The sequence below is a fragment of the Falco biarmicus genome, chromosome 16 (genome assembly GCF_023638135.1).
Source record: "Falco biarmicus isolate bFalBia1 chromosome 16, bFalBia1.pri, whole genome shotgun sequence".
Taxonomy (NCBI): Eukaryota; Metazoa; Chordata; class Aves; order Falconiformes; family Falconidae; genus Falco; species Falco biarmicus.
The window spans coordinates 6,456,442-6,482,542 of record NC_079303.1 but is presented as its reverse complement, the minus strand read 5'-3'; the positions used below and the strand labels follow the sequence as shown (position 1 = coordinate 6,482,542).

The 26,101-nt window shown below is 45.5% G+C and overlaps 1 protein-coding gene and 1 long non-coding RNA gene across 6 annotated transcripts in view; one reads left to right on the top strand and one right to left on the bottom strand.

The window, feature by feature from the left end:
• Positions 1-8,388, bottom strand: part of LOC130159743 (uncharacterized) — a 181,538-nt gene extending 173,150 nt beyond the window's left edge. The window contains exon 1 of the long non-coding RNA XR_008825833.1: positions 8,268-8,388. This is a non-coding gene — a long non-coding RNA (uncharacterized LOC130159743). The remainder of the gene's footprint in view (positions 1-8,267) is intronic.
• The window catches only part of KCND3 (potassium voltage-gated channel subfamily D member 3), a 133,059-nt gene that overhangs the window by 41,210 nt on the left and 65,748 nt on the right, over positions 1-26,101 (top strand). The gene's annotated exons all lie outside the window — the stretch shown is intronic.

Here is a 26,101-nt window from a genome sequence, read left to right as displayed (position 1 = left end):
GGGATGTTTACAGCCCCCAGAAACACACCACTGCGCTCCCTGGGAGCATCCTTACAAATTCCCCAGCTGCTGGGAGGGGGAAAACAGCCTGGGATGGAGGAAGATGAAGGTAGCAGGGCCCCCAAGCTAGGTCTTTGGAAAAATAAGGGGTACTAGAAGAGACAGGGGGGTCCCAAACTCACATTTGGGATGACAAGTTCTGATTTGGTCCAGAGCAGAAAGCAGCATCTTGCCCATTTGCCCCTGGCTGGCATCACCACCTGAGCGGGCTCCTGCTTTGGTCATAGCCACTCATCTGCCTGACAGGAACCAGGAGGAATTTTCTGAAGATGTCAGATAGGCTGTTTTGCCACGGGGCAGCACTGAGGGGAAGGCAGGAGGCTGTGCTCCTGGCCGGACAGCTGCGTGAGCAGGGCCACTTGCCAGAAGCGCCTGGCCTCCAGCAGCCCCGGTGCCTCTTACAAACAGATTTCCAGCAGAAGAGAGCACTCCACGATGCCGATAAATGCATCATTACGCAGCCCGATATTTGAGGGTCTAAGTCTTCATTTGTATTTCATAAATATTTTATGCAAGGGTATTTTTACTGAATCATGGACAAGGCATGAGACAAACTCTCCACTGGAGATACTAAACGCATCTGATCACTTTTGCTGAACATTTGCAGCACTACTGGGAACACTGGCTGCTATCACTCACAGCAGAGCGCTTCAGACAGCACCAGGAAAAGTAAGGCAAGGACAGGCTTGTACCATACAGTCTTGCTTTTGTGGAGACAGGCTTTTAGAAAGCCAAAATCAGCTCTCCCAACACCTTATCCACCTGGAATAAATAAAAATTAAAGCAAACTAAAAAACCCTGTAAAACTCCATAGTCATTTTCCATCGAGAGCCCCATGCTGCTCATCAAACATTGAAGAGCAGTCTGTGAATATCTGAAAAAATGACCTCATTGTCATTCTTCAAATCTTCCCTTCAAGCCTCAGAGTGCAGCGACGCTTGCAAAAGAACACTAGATGAGTCTAGAGTCCTGTGGCCACATGTTTTCACATTCACCAGCATTTTTTCACTCCCAACTATCTGTTTTCATATGGTTGAAATGCAAAGTGAATGTGTTGGCGGAGCTCCTGAACACTCACCCAGGCTCCTTCTAAAGTAACTTGTGCAGGGAAAAGGAACGACGAGCCAAATGGTTTTAGCACCAGTTAAAGGTTCCGGAGCCTTAGCCACAGACCCCGGGAGCTAAACCATGTAAAGTGTCATGGACACGCCACGGACAATTCCCAGACAGACCTAATTGTTGGCACTTTGGAGCAGGACTAAGTGAGAAGCGTTTAGACCCCAGCTGAGGGCTCTGCCTGTAATGCCTTAGAAAGGATTGAAATAAAACGACTGCATCTTCATTGGTCTCTAACTAATCTCAGAGGGCTGATTATGAGCACTCTGAAGCCTGATGAGAAACTAATGTGTGTGGGATCCCTTAAAAAGTAGGGTAGGAAAAAACAAAGCCCACAAAAGGTGTGGCCTGAAACCGGGCAGAGCGCTGGGGGAGGCGCAGGGGGGGCACGTAGGGAAGATTACGGTTACGTACAGCTCTGAGCAGGGCCACCGGTGATAACTCGCTAGGGATTACGCTGTTTCTAACACAGATCTGTGGCAAACACAACACCTGTACGTGTTTTCAGCTCCTGGCCAGCCTGAGTCATGCCGCTTTCCTTTCAGACGATGGATGCTCCTTGGGGAGCGTGACCAGAGGTCAATACAGCTATTGCTCCTGGCTAGAGAGGGGTGGAAGTGGTGCAAGGTCCGCTCCACGCCGCGAGTCAAGCGGGCCAGTGGCGCAGAGGCATCGGGGGGCAGAGGCAGCTCCAGGAGCACAAGAGCTCATGACTCACCCCCTGATCAGGCTTCAGACGGCAGGGATGGGGGAGTGAGGCGGTTGCTGAGCATTCACGAGGCTCCTATGGCTTGTGAAAAACCAGGGAGCTGCTGCAAAAATAGATGCGTCTCCTGCTGGGTGACTTCTCTGAACCCAGTGCTAGCGCTGGCTTAAGCAAGGGCGAGCCTGGAAAATACCCCCGTCCAGAGCACACTGCCATCGGCAGAGCATCCCTCTGCATGCAGCAGGGGGACGGGGCTGTGCAGCGCGTTTCCGCAGACGGGTCTTTTGTAAATGATGGACGGCAGAAATATCCGTTCCTCAAACAAGATATTTCATGCGATATACATCATGCTGCTCCAGGTAGCGTGCCTGGTGCTAACCCTGCTCTAAGTAAAAAAACGAGCCTGTTTCATCCCTCCAAGGGCTGAGACGCACCCTTGGGAGGAAAATTAAACCTCCTGCATCTCCACTGGGAGGGCAGCCCTGCCTGCAACAGCATCCTGTCATCTCCACGTTTATCTGGCTCACTTAGAAGGCAAGTGCTAGGAACCTGACTCCTGTCCAAAAGTAAAATCTAAAAGAGAGCATATGGTGTAGGTTTAAGCATTTGGCTACTATTCTAGCTTGGGAAGAAGAGACAGCAGCTGAGTTCTGGATGCCAGTGAAAGCTCAAGGTCCAGCCACAGTCCATTCCTGGAGATAAGACTCTACTTGATGTGACTAAATTACCTTTCCACGGTTTCACATTCATTGAAGAAAACTCTGTGTGTGACATTTCTCTCTAAATCTATAGCTATATGATTGCAGAGTGTTTTTATAAAGCCTATGCAACCCATCACCCATAACCCCACAGTGTTATTTATAGCTGTATATAAGAGAAAGTCACTAATTTCAGAAGTCTTGCCAGACTCTGGGCACCTAAATGCCCAGTGGGAGAAGCAATGCAGAATTCACTAGCAAATAAACCCAAGATGGGCCATAGGAGATCAAGGATCCATTAACAGCTTTAAGGCAAGGAGGGAACATCGTGCTCACCCTGGTGCTGGCTGTTCAGCAGCAAAAGGCAAAACCCCATCTACTTGTAGATATGCCATAACTAGAATGGGCTCATGACTGATTTCCTTAGTTCTGAAAAACTCTATGTCTTCTATCAAGTTTGGTCATCCCTTTTGACTCTCATTATTTATTAGGTGACCTGGTTTACTCTTTTTCTCCGGTACCAGGCTGCTAGGGATGTTGCCCATAGTTGCTAAGAGATATTCTCTGGTCCAAAAGTCTCACAGCTCAAGAGAACAGGATTTGAAAGTGGAAGGGACATACTGTGCGGCTGAAAAACAGGGGCATACAGACTGACTCCTGAACTACACTGAACTCTGCTCCTGATTCAGCAAAGCAAGTCAGCGCTGATTTAAATGGTGCTTACAGTAAAGCAAGTGCTTAAGTGCTTTGCTGGATGATGACTGGGACACTGAGGGTCTTGATGGATTCAGCCCAGCACTTCCCTGTGGCAGTTAAGTCACTTCTGTCACATTTTGCTATAACTCTGTCACTTCATGAAGAATATCAAGCTTTGTCTCCTACTAGCCATCTGCAAAAAAGAAGTCAAATAAAAAACTCTGTAATGGGTTCTCACTGCAGAAATCTTTCCCACCATCCATGTTTTGGGCACTTTGACCTCACATCCCCATAGAAAATGACCTTTCCTACACCCCAAGGCTATGATCTGTTAACGCAGAGTTTTACATTGCATTCACATCCCCTGCGACATGACTTAGGTCTGAACCAAGACAAGGGTAAAAGGGGTGAAAAAATGCAGTTATAGCTTCTTTATAAATGATGATTCCATTTAAGAACTGGAAAGTACTGTTCAAGAGAGGATGAGATACCTTCTATAGGAACACATAAATTTAGAAAGGGGGACACAGCTTTCATGACTTGGGAGGATTTACTATCTATACTGTGACTTACCATCCGGTTTAAAGCTCATCTGTTGCAAATGGTTTCAAATTAGATTTCTGGGGTACAAACACGCAGAAAATGATCCACTGACTCCCACGCTAAACTAGGGGTTTGGCTGTGTGGGTTCAAAGTGCTCTTCTGCTCTGGAGCCTATGTGACCATAGTAGCTTGTAGATGCCTCAGTAATGGCTGTGAGTCATCCAGCTGCTGCTGTTACACAGATGAAGTAAGTTAATAAAAGAGACAGGGCAAACATCCTGTTTTGTTCTTAATTCATATCATTGACTAAGATGTAGCTTAATTAACCAACCTTCTCTCCGTATAGAACAGTCTGACTACCATCACTTACCATATGTAAAACACCACGCGGCGTCATTACATACTGTTCTTTATACTAAAGAGCCATATCACCGCCTCAGCACTGTAACCGAGCCTACTGTCAGCAGCCTAGATCGAAATGCCAAGGATGTAATGGGTCAGAGACTGAAGTGCTACCTCAACTCTCGAGCCAGTGCCTTTCTCACTCATACACAGTAGCAAGACCGTGCGTGCAGCAGAGCCAATTCTCGCTGAATCACTCAGAGGCTTTTTTCCTGCTTGTAAATTATCCTCAACCTGGTTGCCCTCCTGCCACATGCATTAGCACGCAGGATTTCTCAACCAAAGACATCGAGCAGGCAAATCCTAGCCTGAGAATTGCCGTCAAGATCTTCCCCAGTAATATTCCTCACATCTGTAAGCCTGACTCCAGTGGGATGCCTGGCCCCTCCAGCCGCAGGGGAACGGCTCTGCTTGTTGGGGCTCTGAGTATCCACTCACTTCCCAACTGACTGCTCACAGGTATTTAGGCAAGCATTCACAAAACTACTCCTCAAACACTCCTCTCAGTAGCCTGGATGCAGGTGAAAGCACCTCAAAAGATGTTGCAGTCGAGGAGAACATCCCAGCTGCCACTGCAGCGTGCCAGATCCTTCATCCGCATCCCTCGCCCTTCTCCCACCGGGAGCTGGGAGCAGGGGCTGGGGAAAGCAGCAGGTATGGGCACATGCCAGACCCATCCTGCCGGTCACGCGAGGGAAAATGACGGGCGGCGGTAAAGCCTCACAGCAACTGAAGTAATAGAGAAAAGGAGATTTTTTTGTGTTTGACAACTAGATGAGTAATCATCCTGAATTCCCTGCTTCACCCTAATCCCCTGCTGAGTCACTGGGTCCCTGTTGATACCCCAGGCTGGGTGACTCCTCTCTCAGAGGCTGCCAGGGATTTTTGCCATATGGCAACAAGGAGATTTGATTAGTTGACTGTTTCCTATTTGTTTTAATTAGTAGTTTATTAGCCATATGTTAAATTGCACATTTCAACTACTCAGCAGTGTTACTGGAAGTCAGAAAGTATCTTGATGGGGCTTCTGTTGCCTCTCTAGCCATGTGGGTATTTGCTTTGAACATAATGTCACCTGGTGGGAGCGCAGGAGCGCTCTCCCCTGTCTTGTGCTATCACCTCACCTTATCCCATCCCTTCTTGTTTTATTTAATCTCATCTGCCACCTCTGCCAGCACCGGGCAGGGGAGCAGGTCAGACCTCTGGCTGCCTACCAGAGCTGCTTGTCACATCGGTGGATGCCGACAGGCCTTGGCATTCCTGAGCTCTGGGAGGTCTGTTTAGGACCCCCAGGGACCTCCAGTGAGGACCTTTGGGATGAGTAATCTGGTGGTGCTCCTCCAGCTGGGTAACACATTAACCAGAGCTTGAAACCTCTGCACTAATCACACCGCTGTGTTTGCACCTCTTTGTTTCTGCATTCCATCAATCAGTCACATAAAAGTTAATGGGAAATAGATAAAGGTCATAAACAGCAACAGTAGATTCAGTTTAGAACTCACGACAATATCCAGAGAGCTGAAAGCTGTTTTCACCCAGCCCTGCTGCACAGGCTTTGATTGCAGACGATTCTGGCACCAGGGGCTGCTGCCACCATACACTTTACCAGCACACAAACCCTTCTAAGAACAGCTAACCAGTTATCAAACAAACCCCGCACACCACCCCCCTTCTCGTCAGGAAGCCACTAGAAAGGTTCTTGCAGCATGTGACTACAAACACCACAAGGCAGCAGGGGACGACTAAGAAACAGCCCAGACCTGCCCGTGTCCGACGAGGTCCGGCAGAGCGCCCGTGGGATGTGTGACAGTCCCAGCGTCACTCGGCTGGGCACAGGACCCTGCTGGTGGTGGGGGCCGGACACCGTGCGTCTCCTGCCTTTAAGAGTTGCCTGTTTAAGTTTCCAAATGACAACAGGATTTCTCCAAAGATTTGCCCAGGGCTTTTCCAGCTCCTCCGAGTTCTCTCAGTGACCACTGCTAATGGCATTCATAGACTTTTTTCGAAGCTCCACTTTCCAGAGCTACAGCTTCAGGTTCTACTACTTGTGCACACAGAAACTCATGAACACGCTACTATCTTACCCTTGACTACCTTTACTTTTTCATATTCTTACAGTCTTTTGCCATTATCACACTAATATGAAAGTAATTGCACAGAATTAAACACTAAACTGTGATTTACTGGCTGGGCTAATATGTTTAAATTTGTGGGGTTTTTTTTCTCTGAGAGAACTGCGAACATCATTTTATACAATCATCTCAATGGCCTCTCCATGACTATTTCCCTCCTTCACAGAAGTGTTAAACATTTTGTTGCACACTTGCACCTTCTGTTGGGAAACATCTTTAAATTAGGTTTTCTTGATTCTCATGCAGTTTAGCAATGCAGATTCCTAGATGTTGGGATTGATTTTGTATCCTACTTCTCTCATCAGTTCAAGGGTTGCAATGGTTTCAAACACAGCAACGTTACTCTCCCTATATGTTTAATCAACATGTTACTCCAATTCACTCTTAGGCACTTGCACCCTGTGTGGGCTCAGATCAATTTTTAGATTCTAACGATTGTCACATTTTTAAAATACGTTTCAGTTGCACGCTTACCATAGATCCCAGGTGCAAATCTGCAAGTGCAGATGATCACAGCCCCAAACCCTTGCCATTTGCCGTGCAAGGCCAGGCAGCGGGTGGAAGCGCTCCCAGCCCTGCTGCTGATGGAGCCGGCTGGAGACTCCATCGCCCCTCGCAGCAGCTCCTGCTGCTCCCGGGGCAGTGGGGCTGCCTCCTACCCCAGCACAGCACCTTGCCTGCCCTGGGCTGACAGCAGTGACCAACAGCCTCGAGTCTTCCTCCAGCCCAGCAGACACACAGGGGCTTTCCAAGAGCCCAGGGCTGAGCAGGCAGCTGTGGCTTTACTGAATAGCCCGGAGCAGAGCAGCAACGCTGCTTCCATCACTTGGTAATGAAGAGTTCCTCGAGCGATCATCTTCCACCGCCCTCAAAGCAATTAGTACATCAACCTATTAATACTCCACGCCCTCTCCCCAGCCTGGGGGGCTGTGCTCTCCATAATACTCTCCTCAGAATAATGTGAGGGTGGCCTGAGAAAGCTGAGGCTATGCAGCTACCCACCTAACAAAACCCACCAGCAGCATCCCTCCCCAGCCTCTGCCAAGCGCAGGAACATTCTGCCATCTCTGCTGTAATAAAACGCAGGTGCTCACTACAAAAGCATTACAAAGCATTGCTGATGGAAGGAGATTTTGATTAGCAGGCCCTGGAGAAGGAGTTATACCCAGCAGTGAATCCTGGAGCTTGGTCACATTGCTCTTCCCTCACTCCACCAACCCAGCCAGCCCAAGCCCACAGGCACTGACACACAGGCAGCTCCTTTTCTCCAGGAACCAACTTCTCACTTGGTTTCAAATATATTTCAGCTCACGCACACACCCCTGAACCCTCTGCAGCTCCTACGCTCCCCCAGATTGCACTGACCCAGCTCCCCTGAGACACTGGAGTCACAGACCTTGAACGTGACACCAGGTCAATGAGCTCTGCCAGGGACGGGGTGGGAGGACATCAACCACCACACTCTTGGCGGCTGCAGTGCTTGTGCCACTGTTCAGCACGACAAACCTCTTGCTACTGAATTCCTCAATATCTTGAGAAGCCAGCTCCCCGGTACACCACTCTGCTGATGGTCTCTCCCCACAAAATGATTCCCCATCTCAGTTCATCTGCTTTGCAGTACAGAGGAGTCACCAACACTATTGCTGCAGGGCAAGATGCTCATTTGTGTACAGAGGCACTGAGAAAAATCTCCCTCTGAGAAGGGATGAGGAGCTTCATATTTACTCTGCCTGGTGTATGAGAGATTATAATGTCACTGGTCATGTTAGTAAACACTGACAAATGTGACAAAACATGGAGTTAATCCTTGAAACCTGCTGAAACCAAATATTCTGTTCCATTTGGTAACAAGTACAGATAGACAAACGCTCTGTGGCCTCAGTGTAGTCATATTAAATATTTAAAGTTACTTACTAAACACACAAAGGGCTTGAACTTCCAGCTGATCATTGCACCATACAGATTCTGAGGAAGAGTATGGAAAGGCAGGCATACCAGCAGCTCCTCCTGGGTGTGAACAACTGGTCCTTCCACTGGAAAGTAAGACAAACGAGACAGTATTAAAGCATCAGATAAGGAAAGATGTTCCCTTTATTAAAAAGTAGCAGTACATTCTTTACATTTAGCATAAAATCTGCTGTAATTACCTAGCAGTTGGAAAGCAATTTGCAACAGGCTTTATTGTTCAGCATCTGTACCAAATTCTAAGGGAAACATCCACCAGGGAATAAAGTAAAATGAGATGTGCCACAGTAACTACAACATTTAAATGCCTGCAGAATGGAAATTTCAGTGAGGCTTAAATGAGCTACAATGCAATTCTACTTTTGCATTGCTGTTTTTGTTTTGTTATTTAAAGGGCTCTGGGTTTGACTCCAGCTTCTTCTTATCCTGTATACACACACCCACCAGGAATGCTATAATCCACACAAACTAGTAAGGTTATATTAAAAAAAAAAAAAAAAAACAAAAAAAAAAACAAAACCCAACAAAAAAACCCACAAAAAAAACAGTCAAAAGAAAACCCAAGTCTATTGCAGCCACAGAACAAGGAACATTCTGGCAAGTACCACCACCAGGGCTTCACTAGTTATCAATGCATGTGCCTCTTTGGTTTTAATATCTACAATAAAGAGAAAAAATAAAATAGCTTGCAAGTTAACTTGCAAACTCACCACAGGACCCCAGAGTAACTATGTCATCCAGTGGAGAAAAGTGGAGCTCACACAAGGTTTTGTGGATGCCTAAAGGAAGCGACATTTTACTCCTGCTTAGCCTGGGATAAATCTGGCCTAACTTCATCATAAGTGAGACAGTGAGTAGAAATGTGATGGAAATAAATCAAGCTTGCACCAGTTTAAAAAAACAACCAACCAACCAACACACCAAAAATCACCAAAGTTCTAGTTTTGTATCTCCCCGAGGCAGGGCGCGTACATGCGGAGCTGTTCAGGAATTCTGTCTCAGGTGTTGAAACCTGTGCCATGCCAGGAGAGAACATAAGCCTGACGGCTCCTCAAACAGTTCCTAACTTTCCAGGGGACCTCACATCACACAGTGACAACCATGAATTTATTAGATGCCTGTTCAGACCTTTCTTTCTTTTCTCACTGATTAAATAATATTCCTTCTGATTTAATTTCAGAGCATCAAATAAAACAGGAATGTATCTTTGCAAGGAAATGTATCTTATGTTCTTTTCCAGCCTGAAGCTAAGCAGCATAAACAAATTCATCCCTTTCAGTAATGAGGATATGATTGCAAGAGCACTTGGAATTAAGGAATATTACCAATTTTCCTATGTTTTCCTCCCATCCAGAATTATGTTTCAGAACTCTGCCTCGTGCTTTGCTACCCTACATTATCCTGTCCAATCAGGCTGTGCGCCCTCAAGCCTTCAAGCAGGTTATTAGTCTTACAAAATGCATAGGATTAAAAGTGCGTGTCTTTAAGCTCTACAGGCTGAATTTTTCTCAGCATGATTGCACGGATACAAATGAGAACAGCGCTTGATTCTAGATGTTTACAGTACCATGCAATTTGCTTTAACATGCTGACTACTGATGTAAGGCGAGTTCCACGGGAAGGAAGTTAATGTCTATGTCCTCTTTCAGACCACAGCAAAGCACACTCGAATGGGGAAATCAAATTCTTATTACTGGGTGAAATAATTCCTTCATTCAAGAGAATACGGAAAAATTTAACAAACGCTCAAAGAAATGGGACGACGATCTGTGAGTCAAAGGAGGCAGTGTAGATGTGATGACAGGAGGAATGTGACTGTGTGCTCTATGGGTTGGTAGGAAAGCCAGGAATAACAGAGAGCAAGGAGAATCAGACAGACATTTACAAAAATCCTAGACTTTATTCAATGAATTATTTAAAGTCTATTTCTGATCTGGCACAGGAGGTCACTTGATCTCCAGAAAGGAGCAACGGGAGTCCCATCGCTTCTGCCATTCAAAACTCAAAATGAACAAAGTGACAGGAAATACACAGCACAGAACCATCATCCCATGGCTTCAGGGAAAGGACTGTTTGACCTGAGTAGACTTCTCCTCCTTCTAGCATTTCTGCCTTGTTTGCATCCCTGGGAGTTCACCCTCTGAAGTCGCTTCACTGGGTAAATACCGACACCTCCACACACATCAGTATGTGTGGACCAAAGCTGTGATCAGCTTCTTCATGTTTGATGGCTTAGGTGTGCCATCACAAATGGATGAGGCCTTTTGGACTTACTAGATGGTAGCATTAAATCTTAACAACCTTGTCTTGAAAAACACATTTTAGTAAGGCAGTGCCAAATACCAAAGAGGAAGGCCAGATGCTGCCAACAAAGCCTTGGAGCTGGTAAGCGGCCTCAGGAGCTTTCCCCCAGACCAGTGCCCCGAAACACATGAACATCATGATGGACAAACTTTGTCTTTATTACAGCCTTGTCTAAGAGTAGGAAAAAAGGATAGAAAGATGAGCTGAAAGTGATGAACTAAATCACATGAAGGTTAATGACTTTAATGACTTAGCCAAGGTCTCAGACAGTATGCCGCAGCAGTGATTTGGGAACACCAGTGGCCCAACCCAGTTCTACAGTCCTAGGATCATCCTTCAGAGAGCACAGACAGATTAATGGAAGACACATCTTCCCCCCACACACCCCCCAAGAGCTTCTGCAGACCCGACATCTCCAGCAAGTGTCCTGTTCCCAGGATCCAAGGGAGCGCAGTGCATTTGTAGGAAAAAAAAAATATCTATCTTAGGATTAAGTTTAATAACAACAGCCCAGTTTTCCAGGTCCACTAGGGGAGAAGAGCCTGAAGTTGCTCTTCATTCGCCAAACAGTCCCTCTATGCCCCCACCTTTCTGGCAGTCATGAAGGTGTTTATTCATTGTCTTTCTAGACTCTGTTTGGTTCCCTGTCCCACAAATAACCTTGACCACAGAACTTTTTGTCAGAGAGAAATCTAAAAATATACTCTTAGTTTACCTTGTTCAGCACATTCAGAGTGGCTAGGTCTGCCCATAAATAACCATACTGCTAAAGGTGAACGTGAACAACTTGAGATACACAGACACAAACAGAGAGAATGAGTTCTGGGCAGAGCTGAGCTGCACCGTCTCCCTCACTCTTATTCAACTGCAGCAATTTCACATCTCTGGGAAGAAGGGAAAAAAGCTTCAAGCATGAGATTATTACATTTTGTACATTACACCCTGATAGAAGCTAAAAATAGACTCTGACGGTTGCTAAGTGCGTTTCAAATGGCTTTCCTTAGAGGTAAAAATGGGATTTTATTTGAAAAAGCAGAAGGTGGGATTTATAACGTCTTGGGAAAAAGCTGAACAGAAAATCGCCAGTTGTCAGAATGGAAGAAGCAGGGAGTTTGCTATTCCTTTTCTTGTCAAGAAAGAAGGCAAGGGGTGTTTACTGGAAGACTATTTTAGGGCTTCTTAGCACACTGCACGAAGAATACGCACACGAACTCACAGCACTTCTCATCCCCTTCCTTTACACAAAACCACAACTCCCTTGCAGGTCCTGCCACACCACAGGACACATCTACTCTGCAGATGGCAGAGGAAAGCAAAAATACCTGCACTTGCTCCAGGTGGTTTCACTTGGCCCCCTGTGAGCTGATTCCCTGCTCCGCGGGGTGCGCCTGCGTCCTGGTCTCGGCTGGGATGGAGTTTGTTTTCCTCTCAGTAGCTGGTGCAGAGTTGCGGTTTGGCTCTGGGGTGAGAACAAGGCTGGTAGGACACTGATGGTTTTGGTTGTTGCCAGGTGATGTTTACACTAAACCAATGACTTTTCCATTCCTTGGGCCCTGCCAGCGAGAGGGCTGGGGGGGGACAGGAATGGGGAGGGGACACAGCCAGGACAGCTGACCCGAACTGGCCAAAGGGCTATTCCATACCATACGGTGTCATGCTGAGTATATAAACTGGGGGAAGAAGAAGGAAGGGGGGGGACATCTGGCCTTAAGGTGTTTGTCTTCCCAACTAACTGTTACACATGATGGAGCCCGGCTTCCCTGGGCTGCCCGTGGGAAGTGGGGAATTAATTCCTTGCTTTGCTTTGCTTGCATGTGTGGCTTTTGCTTTACCTCTTAAATTGTTCTTATCTCAACCCCTGAATTTTACATTCCTTCCCGATTCCCCTCCCCATCCCTCTGGGTAAGGGAGAGTGAGCAAGTGGCCACATGGTGCTGGGTTGCCAGCCGGGGTTAAACCAGGACAGCGGGGTTTGGGTACTGGGGCAGGAAAACCTTCAGCTTTAGCCTGATAACGGGGCTCAGGGCTCCAGGGGTCTGAACCCCCGTGCCCCACCGCCTGCTAACCTTCAACACACTGAGCTCTGAGGATGGTAACAGCTTCCAGGCTTCCAAACAGACTAACCCCATGCCGTAACGGCGTTCTGTTTAGCCATTTGGCATCAGAGGTTTCATTTCACGCAGAAGAGCCGGTGTGAAGCACAGCCACGCGTGTCACCGCGGTCAGAACAGTGGGCTAAGGGTGAAGCTCTGCACCTGCCTTCATAGGTCTGACATACTGAAGTGTAGGGACCGCCTGCCATCCTCATTAAAAGCACTGTGGTTATCATTTTGTAATTAAGAAAATGAACGGTTATAATAAAGATTGACAGTTGTAACTGAAAGACATCTTACGTCAGAATGATTTTTGAGACACACTCCAGGTATTAGGAGAGCAGTTTCCTGCAGTGGTAGCTGCTGTAGGACTGGGCAAGCTGTTCACATGCCTACTTGGCACAAGCTAGTCTCAAGATATTTAGAATTATGGGCATGCAAATAGCATGAATACACTATTCAGAATGTTTAGATGCTGTTAAACTTTATTCGGAAACAGCCACAGGCAGGGGGAGATGAGGTTGGGAAGGACAGTAAGCAGAAGCTCAAGCATCCCCTGCACACCTTGAAGCATCAGACTTTCTCTGTGACCTCGCAGCTCTCCAGAAATGAGAATCACTGTCCAGGGGGGACATTAAAATGTTACAAGAGTAAAATTTCAAAGCAAAACAGGTGTTAAATTAATGTATAATTATGCCTTGATGTGGAAGCACTTATAACGAAGGAGAAAAAGAAAAAAAAGAGAAGCCTCATTTATTTTCTTGTATAACTTTTTCATTACAAACTCACTGTGTCCTTATCAAGGCAACACAAAAAAAAAAAAAGCATTATCATGGCTGAGAAAGAACAGCTATTTTTAATCAATTCTTTCAAGGGAGACAAACTTAGATACAATTTTTTTCCATGCATTGTCAAACAAAAGATCTGGGCTATATGCATCTGTGGACAGTAATTGTGTATCAAAATAGATGAAGTGTCCTAGACTTACCCTGAGCACTCAGTGTGGTTTCTCTGTTCCACCCTTCAAACAACATCCATTTGCGGAGTGTTGATATTCAGAGTGGCACCTGTGGTTAACATGAGAATATTGCTCTCGTTCTGCGTTTTATAGAAAACCAATGCATATGTAAATGCACGGCATGAAATTTAGGGAGATGGCTGGGTGTGCAGCCCCGCGGCAACTGCCTGTGGGGTCCTGGCTCTTGGTCGGCTGTGCTCATCCTGACAATTACAGATGGACTTGGAGAGCGCGTGGGGGAGGCGGGCAGGTTTGTTCTGGTCAGGAACTTGCCCTGTGCCCAGCGCAGGACCAGAACAGAGTATTTCAGTTCCCAGCACGCTCACTGTGTTCAGTTGAATCACCCTCCTTTTGGATTCATAATACAATGGGAAAAGATTGAGAAAAATCTATTTCAATAAAATGAATTTGCCTCTAAAACTCCCATTATCAGACCATATTTATAAGAGAAAAGCAGGCAATTAAACCCAACCGAATGTTTCACAAACAAAACCACGGAGGTTAAGAATCTGCATTAATATGACAAAACCCCGGAAATTACAAACTCGCGACTGATAATTCATCCCCCCCACATCTGTACAAAGGCCTCGGAACATTATTAATGACCCACTTTGTCAACAACTTCCTTAACTTTAACACACTTTTCTCCTTTTACTGTAGAATTTGGGACATTTTTTAATCAAGCACTAGATAGATCTTCATCATGGTGAAGGTTACTGCATTTATAGGGAAAGTAACAACATTTTTCTGATGCAGCGGTTAATAACCCACTGACAGGTCTTTCTCCGCTGTACTCAAAAGGCACAATGGAAACCTCATTACAGCAAAGCCCAGGTAGCTTGATTAATGTCTGCCTTTATTTATTTATTTATTTATTTTAAATGAAAGCCACTGTTACTTTCCACTCCTGACAGAATTCTACATTCCCTATGCAAGTCAGCATATGATAAAATAGCAGAATATCCACCAGTGTCAAACAGAAGATTTTAGCAATAAGCTTCAGTGCAACGTGAAATATTGTAACAATTATTCCTTGTGATCAGGATGTTAATCTTCTTTTTCAAATAAAACCTAGGGTTATCAGTATGACCTAGCAGTTTTTCAAAAAAATTCAAAACAGCATTTCTAATCACAAAATTCCTATTTCGCGAGTCCCTAGGTTCACTGTGATCAAAAATCATTGACGTAATTTAGCTCAGAGCCTCCCATTTCCATTCTGCAGCTTTCTACCTTAACCAAATCTAAATTTGGGGGTGTTTAAAGATAACCTACATAACATACATATATAGATACATTTGTGTGTATAAGAATATACAGGCTTCCATATATACAATCTTCATTTAAAAATGTAATGCAAAACATTCCCAGCTCTAGCAACCTACACTGTAAATACATGAGACACGACAAAAAGGCTCCCAAGTGTGCCCATAGCAGTAAGAAAAGCAAAAATGTTTCAAACAGACCACCATCCAGAAACAAGTACAGATGAATCATATTTTTAGTGATAATGCCCTGTATAGCTGCATTTAAGAGGCTAGATAATTTGATGAATTATTAACATGCTAATGTAAATGTAATCAAATCTCGTGATTCAAGTGTACAGAGATCACCACAGGGAAATAAATAATGAAATGTTTCATTTTCCCTGAACTCTCAAGTACCGGTGCAACTGAAGGTAGCACGTGTCAGGTGGGACAGACACGAGATCATTCCTGCCATGGCACAAGGTGTGACACAGACCAATGGAAAGAGAAAGCAAACGTTTGCAGAACTCGTTTTCCACACTGCAAACCTCTTCCAATATGACACAGAGGACACAAGACAGAAAATAACAACGGTGTCATCAGACCCTAGACCCACCCTGTCACACGCATCACATCACACCACCCCCTTCAGAAGCACGATAAGCCAGTTCCGAGGCACCAGCACCAGTGTCTCCCCACCTCTGCCGGGGGTGCTGTACCTGGTACAACCTTCACCACCTTTATGCCGTTAACTCATTTCAACAGCTACAGAAACCCTGCTAAATATTTGGTTTCTGGAGCCTTTTATGACCTGTTTCGCTCCGCTTCAAATGTTTTGCAACTGAAATAGCATCAAAGAGCTAACTAAAACTTGTTACTCATAATATCCCTTTAATCTTATAAACAATGTTCAGCAGATACAGATCTCGGCGGTGCCCTAAGATTAAAGTCCAGGGCCCAGCTCACAAGGAGAACAACGCTGGGTGAGCAGCTCCATGTAGCAAGGCATATTTCTCAAGGTGACATGACCCCACAGAAATATTTGTCAGCGCATACCATGCGTAGGGAGAGCTACAGAGTCACCTTAAGCACATAAATATTGTTCGGTGCAGAAAAGGCAAAACCCCTGTACTTACAGCAAAACCACGGGGATGGTTTTCTCTGAGCTTGTTGCCAGACACTGGTGATGGTGGCACGTTGTGGGGCTAAGGAGGACTTGTGCGATGGTCAGAACCCAACGAGATCTATCTCACGTGTCCTGTTTTGGTATGACAGAGCACAGTGTCTGCCCTCATCACACAGACAACAGATTTAGGAAGGAGGGAACTGAAGAAAACCCAAGAGAAGATTTCACATCTCTTAGTAAATCCCTGCATGAAGTGGCAATATCTGGACTCCTGTTTCTTTCTCCACAATGTTAGCAGTGTGCAGTGTTTGCCAGGCAAGGAGGGAGCAAGCTGGAAGCCGCTGAGCTTCCATCAGCCCCCACAGCCCCAAAGTTGGCCAGTGACTCCCATTCCAGAGGCAAAACCACATGCTGGGGCCGGAGCGGGTGGGATCGGGCAACGCACCCTTTGCTGGGCTGGTGCAGACGAAGCATCGGGCGAGGAGCGGGGAGCAGGGACTCCACTCCAGCCCTTGCACAGGACACCTGTGTGTTTTTCTGTATTCCCTTCCAACCAGCGGCTTTCTCAGCCATACGATGCTGATAACGGCCAGCATTTTCTCACCTCAGACAGGGACTATGAGACTAATGTGACTAATGTCTGAAAAGAGCTCTGAGGCAGCTAGATGGGAGCACTGGCATTATGATTAATTCCATAGACTTTTGGATTAAAATAAGCATGAAACCAAGCCATTCCAAAGAGGACATATGATATTGTACTGCTGTTGTCTTTGTGAGGTGTTAGCCTTTCAGCATCAACTCATAACCACCAAGAGAGGACTACATATCACTTGTCTGGGACACTCAACAGCTCTTCATGTCTTACTAGGGAAGGGTACATAAAAGCTAACAGCACAAGAGAAGCCAACAGTACAAGTCACTGCAAAGCTTGACTAAGGCAAGAACCTGAATCACATTAAGAGTTCAAAGACCGTGACGAAACCAGTATGGCACCCATCAGGGTCAACACTGGGGCCGTGACAGCATTCACAGGGAAATAACTCCTCTTGCTGGGATGAGAGGTGTGCCGCAAGTGCACACACCTCCCAGCCCGTGCCGGATTGCCTGCACTCTGCTGGGCTCAGGCTCCTGCTCCCAGGGCCGGGAGGCTCCAGTCGGCTGCTGCCAGGCTGCTCACAGCGGTCGAGCACGAGCTCTTCTCCCCCCAGGCCAACGCTCCTGCTCGAACCCCCCCTCGTGACTCCCAGCTACAGCCAGAAAACAGGCATCTCCCAGGCAGGAAGGGTGACCAGCTCCATCCTATCGATATCAATATAAAGGTAGTAGCCGGTGCCAGTGAACGCAGGGAAGTCTCTTCTTCTGCTCTACCCTTTGGCAGAGGGGAAGATAGGGATTTGCCCAAGGTCACGCAACAAGTAATTTGAGCTTCAAATCAAACGCAAGAAACATGGGTACCAGCCTCAGTTTGCAGTCACCGTCAGGGCTGCTTCTTGCAAGAAGCACTTGATGGCATTGTGGCACATGAAAGCAGTATCACAACACACGTTATGTCTCAGTTAATGCAGTCTCTGGCAAAAATGGTATTGGAATGGGCTGTTTCAACAAGAGAGGGATCTCCAGTATTTGTGAATCTGTTCCTTGAACATAATACATTGTACTAAGCTGTCAGCTTTCCTTTGTCACTGAGCAAAATACAGTTCTTTTCCTCACATCTAAGGATGTAATAAGCGCAGACTTTCACTTAGAAGCCTGGGTGTTGTTTTTTTTAATTAAAATAAGAATGTTACATGAGATTATTTGTATATGCAATCTGCAGACTAGGTCTCTGGCTGAGAAACAACATCCCTGTGGTCACAGGTACCGCTGCCTATGCATGTGCCCTTCACAGCAAAATCGAATTGCAATGATCATAAAGATTAGAAGATTATGAACACACAAAAAATACAGTGTTTGCAACATCCACCAGTAATCCCACACTCCTGCCTGGCTACAGACTCAATGAAACGTAGCCAAAACACACATTCTCATCAGAATTACTTCCTTCCTGGGAAGGACAGAGATATGGTACACCTCGCAAGGGAAGTGCAACAGAGCTTTAAATAACCACTTACAAACTTTCCTTCCAAAGAAAATTCCAAGTCAGTTAATGCCAAGAAATCCCAGGCTAAAATTGATAAAATAGGACTGCCTTCTGCATTTGTGTGAAAGGAATTAAGGCGTTATGTGAAAGTTTTTGGCACAGCAACCAGAAGGAGAGGGAATTCTCACTTCTGCTTTTACTGAGAATGTCTGTTTCAAAAGAAAGAGCGGTGGTTTGGTGCTAGTATAAGACGTGCATAATTTGATTAGGGCCAAAGGAGTTGCATCCATGTGCAATGGGTGGAATTCAGCAGGAACTTTGTATATCAAGACCTCACCTGACATCCTGTGTGAAGCAAATCTTCCTGCTGGGTTCCAGGAAGGCTGGAGTCGGCTGGATGTCAGGGTTCAAATCAGGTATCCACAGACTGGCAAGACGTTTCACCTCTCTTTGGCCAGTTAATTTAAAACAGGATTAATAATTCCTGCATGATTAGGATTTTATGAAGCTTAATTAATTAAAGGTCATAAAACGCAATGAGACCCGCATATGACAGATACCAGACAAATCCAGACTATTAGTATGTAAGTCACGCTGTGTTTGAGACATATAAGCAGCTCTGCAGAGCGACTGCCGAACGAAACCAAAACGCACTCCCCCTCGCCTCCCTGCCACAGGGCTGCAATGGGGGGCTGGGGCTCAGCTGGGGCACAGAACCCCCGGGAAAGCTAGAGGGGAGAAAACCCACAAAGGCAGAAGTGTGGCTTCACAATGGGCATGGGTGCAAAACACCTGGTGAGCAGCCTGACTCCTGAGGATCCATCCTGCACCACGCCAGTATGATCCGTATGAGCACACCAGGCGCGGGGTCTGTCCACGTGGGTGTGTGCGAGTGTTTGGGCACAAAGAGCTGAGCGCATCCAGGCCGGAGCGTGCACACGTATCATTCAATTCAAATGAGCTCACTGTTCTCCAGGACCTTTAATTACTATAAATGCAGCAAATCCCCTTAAATATGCCAAATTGGGGTGGGCAGAAGGGGCTGTTCAGGAATGAAGTAGGATAAAGAGAATAAAATGCAAATCTCCCTGCAGTTTATACTTATGACTAATACCTATCACAACAGATTCATTTGGAAACACGCTTGTGACGTTAAACTTGTCAATCCTCCCCACCTCTCAAAGCCTCTGCTCTGTGACATGCCTGTGCCAGCTTCTCCAGGCCTGCACAACAGTTGCTCAAAAAAATGCTTCATCCCTCCAGCTTTGCATCCTGCTGCTAAGGAGTCAGCGCGTGAGAAGTGGCATGCACAGCCAAAGTTTTCAGCGTATGAGCTGACGGCACCCTGAGGAACAAAAACCCAAGCCATGCAAGGGTTTAGGAAGAAGCACGAGGCATCTTTGCCCGGCAAAGCTGTGTTCGGTGATGCTGAGTTACCCACACGGGCAGCCTGCAGCTGCTGCTGGGTCACCCATCCTGCTCACGGCTGAGCCCTCCCAGCGGCTCCCTTCAGCCTCCCTCCCAGCTCCCACCACCGTGCCTGTGACGCCGAGTGCGCCACCGGTGCCGCACGAAGCACTGGGTGTCCAGCAGCACCCTGACATTTAGCCAGTCACCTAGCTGGGAATGAAAAGCTACAGAAGAAACTGTCTGAAACTGGTGTGAACTGGTGGGGCACCTATCTAACAGGATGACGTGCATGGCCATGGCACTGAGCTAAACAACCCCAAACCAGAAAAGCCTGTGGAAGCACAAAGGGGAAGGACAACCTAAAGGAGAAGGCAGATTACTCACAGAGGGAAAGGCTAAAGCTGCAATCCAAAAGCAGAGATAGATATTAGCATATGAGTAGACCATTTGCAGTTCTTAAAGAATGAGACAAGCAAGCTAAAAAAAGAAAACGCTATACAAGGAGCTGAAGAACCTCAGCATAAGCATAAACTGCCCTCGGTAATTACACATGTGGTTAAGCTTTTAGGAAATCCTGCATCTTCCTCTGGATATCAAACAGCGGGAGGCAGGTTATAGCTTGGCCGGGGCTATGTGAGACACCCAAGTTATATTAAGCTCCACTGGAGGCAAATTCCAACTACCTAAGCAAAAAGTTTCCACCCTGAATGAGCAGCCAGAAGACCCTTCTCCCACCCTGCGATCTGGATTGCGAATGCCTCTCCTGGGGTCACAGAAGCCGGTGGCAACACCTGAGGGGGTGGCAATCTGTCCTTCCCTCTCTAACAATCTAGCCCACAGGTTCCAGCACCTACTGAATAATTTGAGCGCTGCAAGCCTATGGATTTTTCACTGGGAATTAGAATCCTAAATCCAGTATGTAACACCACAGGCCATCCCGCTGGGTGATGGGTACGTGACAGCCTGAGGCTCTGCTCTGCCTCCATCTCCACTGAGGAGCTGCGACTCTGGCTCCAGATCTGCCTGTATCCTATTTAAAGAAGTTTGTTGGTTGGGAAAGGCTCCAAACCTCTTAACAGACCACTTCTGTCTCAGTGAAATTATCAGGAAGGATAAGAGTGCAATTTATAGCTATAGGAAAAAAAACTGGCCTGCATTTGAATAAATCCGTGCCAAATCCATATACGTCTGGACTCATTCTGCGAGGCCAGGTAGCAACGGTCATTTAGGCATCCTGCTTCACTAAGAACCCTGTACAAAAAAGCTTCTATCCTGTGAATCTATATAAATATATTAGACAGAGAATGAAAACCGCATTGAGATTAGATTTCCATCTCAACATCTACATACACGACAGATGGGATTAGTAAATGAACAGACCACTGAAGGAAGGAGGGAGGATTAACAATGGAAAATAAAAAAGGTCGATAATCAGTGGCAGCTCTTTGGAAAAGAGACTTAGAACAAATGGCACAGGCAGCTTCAATTTATTTACTTCGACAAATGAGAGATGCAGAATATGAAAATGAAAGGACAATCTTCCTTTAATCTGCGAGGAAAGTGGGGCTGGGTACAGCCCGCACAGGACATCATCGCCAGTAACGAGGAGAGAGTTCTCTGGGAACATGCTCTGACAACTCTAATCATCCCATGGCCTGGGAAGCTTAGAATCCAATTTCAGCTCCAGCTATTATTGCAGAAGTTTTAATCTCCATTCTTATGCAAACAATTTGAGGGAATGATGGAAAGATAAATAATCGAAAGAATGAATAAAAATCAGACCCGCACACAGACAGAAAATAACTATTTCTCATTGAGATGAGCATCACATGCTGGTGTGAATTTGTGAATGACGGTCGGTACGAAGATGAACACGGCAGGCAGAGGTTATCCTCCTGCTTATGCTGGCTTTAGATCAAGTCCAAGTTTTATATTCCAGACACAGCAACAAGGAAGCAGTGACTGCTGTAACAGTGAGCACAAATGCAAAAAGAGAGCACTGTTCTTCATTTATGTCCAGACAAAGCAGATCTGACCTATGAAGTCAAAATTTATGAGGGAGATAAATAAGCAGGCGGTGTCCGATTCTACTAGACCCCGGCAATGTAATATAAAAACCACACTCACTGCACAAAAGTCCACCTAAACATCTGTCTGGGCTCCGGCACTGACCTACAACAAATGTTTATAGATTTATTTTTTTTGTTTTTAAATACACATTTATAAGCTCCCGCAGCAAAAGGGTCTACAGCATTGCTAAGCTCTGTGTAACAAAGTACTTTCCATTGCTTCAAGTTTGATAGCGCCTACATGAGTAGGCTGCTTCGGTAAAGCAAAAGCAGTTTGGATACACACGCTGGTCTCGGTATTTTGTGTTTAGGAAGCTATTGAGAGAGGGGAGGAGATTGCCAGCACACCTCCTGCCCTGGAGGTACTGCAGAAGGACATGGAGGCAGAAGTCCACCTCTGCTCCCAAGTCACTGACGAAACTCCAGTGTCCATATCCAGTCTCCCATCTCCTAAACTTGTGGTTTACACATCTGGCTGCCTCAGTTATAAAGTTTCAACAGAAAGAAAAGAAAACAACTGGCACAATTCCATTTTCACCACACCACCATGTTTTTTCTTTTCCAAAGGAGAATGAGACTGTTCTGTTCCCCTCTGTCCAGTGCTGTATTTTGTAGTCAACCCTACGCAGCTCCTAACTCAAAGACCTTCTGCTCTCTGGTTCCTGAAAACACACAAGACTTCTTGAGAGAGCAAGTGCGAGACCACTGCTTTCCTCCCTCAGAGCCAAGACGAGAAAAAAACATGAATGAGAAGTGCCAGAAGAGCTGGCTAACTTTTCTCAAAGCTCATGCATAAGTTTTCACCAGAAGGTCACTGGTTCAATATAGTGCAGGAAGCCTAGAAAAACAACCCCCCAGCCACCTGCAGGGCTTCTTCCTTACAGTATATCTTCTGGATATATTAATCCTAATTCTGTTGAAGGAGATCCATTTTTACCCTTTTTCCCCACTCCCAAAATACGCACCAACTGGTCTCTTTTGGAACAAAACTGACAGAATAGAAATTGCCCTCTGTGACAGCAGTTATATTCAAGCTGGGCTAGGGGCTTGGTTTGGACAGTTTTGGGAGAAACTTCCAGGCTGCAAAACTGGTACCTTTCACCTACACTAAATCATTTCACTAGCACCAAAGGGAAATTAAAACTTTCAGGCAATCAGCTTTCAGTCCATTTACAAATTGATGCATTAATATTAGAGATATACACTCTCACTTTTGTCCAGATTGTAAAAAAAACACGTGAATTCCAGATATTTGAAAGTTATTTAAGACTTGTGCCCTCTGAACACCTCCTTCAGAAGGTGAAGCATCAGGTCTTGGCCTCCCATTTGGAGCCGACTCTAAAACACATTTGCTGCTTGTTAGCAGATTAACAGATGAGACAGAGGGGAGTTAAACATAGCCAAGGTGTGAAAAGTAATTATAGGCTGCTGCATCAGGCTGGGAATAAGAAAAGCCAGTCAGTGTTAAGTGTCTGCTCTAAGAGGTGATATCTATCTTCACTAGAAGAAGAACAAGGCACAGCTGAAGCTGTTTGTATCTTAAGTAGTTCACCTGAATCTCATTCTGCTCGGACTGACTGCACTTAGATAAACCTGACTCGCCCCAGAGGCTCCCTTTTTGCAGAGTCAGATGCTGCAGCTGACTCCGGCAAGAGGTGCTGTTGGAAACAAGGGCTGCATTGTGAGTCTGCTAAAAACAGTAGCAAACCAATAATGATTTTAAGGGAAAATGAACTTTCATTGAGAAAACAGTGGGGGTTTGGGTCTGGGTTTTTTTTCAAATCAATGAACAGACACGCGTTGTTGCTTTGCTTGGAAAGGACCAACATTTTCCCAGATTTGTGCAAATTGGAAAATTAACAACCCCCCTTCAATTTACAATCCAAGAAGTGATGTTCCCCTATTCTGCGCTCTCTAAGTAATATGAGGCAAAGATCATATTAATCTGAAGCTTTGAAACTTTAGGATGCTTACTAGCAAGGGGAGAGAGCGCTGCCCATTAGCGCTGCGTGCTCAGGAACAGGCCAGCAGGATTTTATTGGCAATCATGGGAAGAGCCATTGTAGCCTGAGTCAGTTCCCCACCTTTAAGCCATCTTTTAATCAAAACAATCTTTGTGTTGTTCCTTGCTTCTTCCATTGTATTCACCTATTGTCTTTTGCCTTGCACTGTGATTGTAAACTCTTTGAGGCAGCATTTATAGCTTTGCATGAGTGAAATCCAGGTGTCATCAAAGTCAGGGTGATTTGTCACTTCAACAGAGGCAGCTTTTCATCACGTGAGGTTCTGCAGTGTCCACCACACCCCAGCCAGGGCATTCAAGACCGCTCTCACACAAGGCACGGTGAATGATGTAACATTACATGCCCTAGAGGCTGTTATTATTTGGCTCTATTATTTACTGATTGGGTCAAAACTTCATTGTTGTGAACCTTATGCATCTGGATGCAAGTTCACATCAAGAATGTGAGTAAGACTGTATCAGAAAGTAGTATTTTACACCAATTTTGCGTCTGCTTTAGGTTTGTGTAAATAACTGCACAAGTCGCAGGGCAACGGAAAAGCATTCCCTCTGGGGTTGTATTTCTTTCTTTAAGCCACTTCTCTGGTTCCTCAGAGGCAAAGCTCTAATGTGGAATTCGTATAGCAAAGATGATCAGAAATAGAAGTAAGCAAGCTTTTTTTTTTTTTCTTTTTAACACCCAAACCAGCATTCCAATGACTAGATAAACATTTCTGCAATGTAAGTGAAGTAGTTTAGTACTAGTAATTTCATCAGTCAGAGGTTATAACTTATGCATTTTCTGAGTTCATGTCTGATTCTTTATGCATGTACAAGAGCTAATTGCATCCAAGAGAGTTCTGTGCCTGTTGGTCTGGAGGTGTATTGCCATATGTTTAGTGTATACTTAATTAACGCAGTGCAGCTGCACTGTTTTCCATCTGTATTATAGATTAGATTTCTATTACATATCTAGGCAGGAGTCCCACAATTCATATTTATTAAAATAATTACCCCAAGATTTAGATAGTAGGAAGTACTCAGTCAAGCAGCCCAGCATTACTTTGCACAAGGAGTATTATTCAGCTACGAAGCAAAACTGAATAGCATAAGTACTTAAGTGGTTGACATGCGTGCAGTCAGAACGTCAGGCTTGTAGACAGAGGTTAAAACACAGCCTGCTGAGCAATTTTTCCAGGTACTGGTTCTTAAGATACAAAGTGTGACTAGCTAGTATATTCATGTTCAGCATCAGATTCAGATCTTTTTTTAGCTTCCTGCAATCTTTTTCTCTAGGCCTTGGAAGTTTAATTTTAAAATTCAATTTCCAGAACATGCTCATTGGTCTTTAGTATCTGTTTATGAAGCACCTGTGGTTCAAAATTCATATGCCTGTGCAAATTGTTACAGGTGTAGAAGCTTGAGTAGAGGTGCAAATTGCACGTACTCATTTCAGTCCAGTGTACTTTCAGCAACTTTTTCCCTGCTGTACAAAACCAGCTTGCATACAAATACATCAAGGCCACAGGAACAGAACAAATCCAGAATGCAAACACATGAATTAAATGTGACCTGATCGCAATGTTTAGATCCAGGATCTAATTCCAACCTCAAATACTTTTCAAGAGTCTGGAATACCAGGAGCCAGAGCTGTGGTTTGGGTTTGATAAGAAGAGGACATTTAGCATTTTATGTGAATGTCATGTCCAACCCTGAGCTGAGGAAGTAATCTGACTAATTAAAGCCCAAATCTATGCAATTATAGACAGCAATGCATGGCTGAGAAATAATCAAATTTACTTTTCTTATCCATTCATGAAGTCATTGATATAATTTTGTAAGCTGGTTAGGACCTGCATGTAGAGCAGTGAAGATTTCCAATTACCTGGAGAGTACGAGGGGCACAGCAGCTCTCACGCTACATTCACCTGCACAGCGCGTGCCTCACTGGTGCGTCTGGTCCCACGCCAGGCAACGGCTATTGTCTGTGAGAAACAGAAGGGAGACTGACGATCACTTCGGGCAGGCTGATGAATAGATATCAGCTAGCAACTAGCACCTGACAGGTATTTTTGGCAGAAGGCACCCATGCGAAAGACCTTGCAAGTTAAGTTTCCCAATGAAGTGGATCAGTACGTGTTTAGTCTTTCAAGCAAGCTGGATTTTTAGGTCCAAAAGTGCTCTGCACCTGCTCAATATAGGTTTTGTACACAGAAAAGGTAAATCATTAAACAATCCATGTGCGAACAGCTGCACGTATATAGCAGAAGAGCAGTTTCCCACACATCCCTGGCTGGGTCCCACAGCAAGGCCAGCTTTACTGCTGGTGGAGTGCAGAGCCTGACCAGGTACTGAGTAGAATAAATGAGCTGGGGATAAGGGGGTAAGGTATTTTAATGGCATGATTTATGGTACCTGCTGTAAAATGCAGGTTTTC